This window comes from Chrysemys picta, chromosome 1, assembly GCF_011386835.1.
Source record: "Chrysemys picta bellii isolate R12L10 chromosome 1, ASM1138683v2, whole genome shotgun sequence".
Taxonomy (NCBI): domain Eukaryota; kingdom Metazoa; phylum Chordata; order Testudines; family Emydidae; genus Chrysemys; species Chrysemys picta.
The window spans coordinates 56,757,168-56,759,346 of NC_088791.1; positions in this window are offsets into that span (position 1 = coordinate 56,757,168).

Consider the following 2,179-nt stretch of genomic DNA (forward strand, 5'->3'; position numbering starts at 1 on the left):
GGAACAGAAAGAAGTCCTCAAGTCAGTTTAAACACGGGCTTTTTATTTCAAAAGCACTTTCTTTGGCTGCTGGTTTCTGGGAAGACCCAGTTTGAACCAGGGTCCAAACCAGTTTGAACCAAACCTCGTGATGGATGGTACCTCTCTGGAGGTGTTTACAACCTGAGTGATTCACCTTAATCACCTCCTACTGTTCCTAATTCCTAGCGGAACTGTGCAACCCTCCTCCCTTGGAGTTACATACAATTCCTGGCCCAGCAAGTGTTACATAGACCACTCATACACTTCAGACAAAACGGTCCCCACAGATATTGCATGCAGTTGTAATATCTGTCACAAGGGCTATACAAAATTTCCTGCAGACCTACACCACAGGACCAGAGGGCACAGAAAGGGCCTACATAGGGTATTTTGTGGTACAAGAGAGCATTCATTTTGCTAGTTCTCTTCCAGGTCTATAATTCCTTGACAAAACTGGAGAGGAGTTGGATTTTTCTGTCCTTTTGTAGCAGCTCCCCTGGATAGGCTGCAGTAATGGCACTACAGCTCCATACTTCAGAAAGTTGTATTGATCAGATCACATATGTTCTATTTGATTGAGTCCCAAGATTACTACAGCTAGTCTTATTATTTTCCTTTTAAAATTACATTTAAAACAAAAACTTAAATTTCATCCCACGCAAGATTTCTAACCCTGACCCAGTTAGTAGTACAGTGTAGTAATACTACCTACATATATCCAACTAGACATCACCATTTCATTACCAAAAACCGTAACACCTAAAATATGAAAGCCTTTAATATTCCCACTTCAAAGTAAAAGTTTAAATGCACATGTCAACTGAGCCACAAGTACAGGGCTGATAAAATTCCTGACAAACAGTGAGAAAAACATTTTCACTGCTGAAGTATGTTTCTAAAGTTTCTTCTGTGGCAGTGCTTTTTAATCATGGAGGGTCTAACTTCACATTTTTTAAAAATAGAGTTGGGAGCACTAAGTAGCTCCTGATTCAGTTATTTTAAATAAACACTTAGCAATTTTATAGTGATTTGTTCAATGTACTACACAGACATTATGTTGTTAAGCTAAAACATGAGACATACCTGATAGGTGCAGGGAAGAGAGGGGGGGAAAAAAAACCTATGGAAGAACACACCTCTTTGCCCTACATGAGGGCAAAAGAGACAAAGGAGGAAGATCAGAGCAGTGAGGGGATGGAAGGGGATTAACTGAGCATCAGAGAAATGTATTTAACAGCACTGATACAATATATGCAATTTTTAAAAAATAGCTGAAATGTAAAATTTTATTGCAGTATAAAATAGACTTAAAAGGCTCTATTGTAGTTTTCAGATTGTTCAGTGCAGTCTCAACAGATTGAGTAACAAGCCATTTTTAATAATGGAAATAATCAGTGGAGCTAAAGTAAATCACACCAGGAAGTATTACTGCTAATGCATTATCTCTACAGAAAATGAGATTAAAATACATCCCCCACAAAGTAAGCACAACTGTGATGTTGCCATCTGTTAATGTACATGCCCAACACCTAGGATGTATTATGAAATGATCGAAGACCTGCAAACCCTTTATATTTAGCTCTTTAAAAAAACCTAAGTCCCATTAGTACTGGGATCCTCAAACTGGGGATTGTGACTCCTCAGGGGATTGTGAGGTTATTACATGGGGGAGGTCACCAGCTGTCAGCCTCCACCTGTAATACTGCTTCTCCTCCAGCATTTATAATAGTGTTAAACATAAAAAATGTGTTTTTAATTTATAAGGAGGGTCACACTCAGGCATGCTGTGTGAAAGGGGTCAGCAAGGCAAAAGTTTGAGAACCACTGCATTATTAGGAATATACTTTGACCACTGGACCATTTGTCACATTTAAGCACATTTTAATTATTTAAGCTCATCCAGAACTTAACTGACGTGTCTAATACTTGATTTTCTTACCTATTTATGAAATGTGTATTTTTGCTATTCCTATTGAACAGATTAGATCTAGTTAAAGCAAATTTAGACTCTCCTTGGCTTATTTTAGTAGCTGATTTAGAAAAACAAAAAAAGGACTAAAGTGAAAGCTATTAAGTTTCTGCCAGCAGTTTTTTTTAAAACAAGTTGAATGTTTTGAAATTAAGTAGCATGAACATTTACAAATCCAAGGAAAAAAGC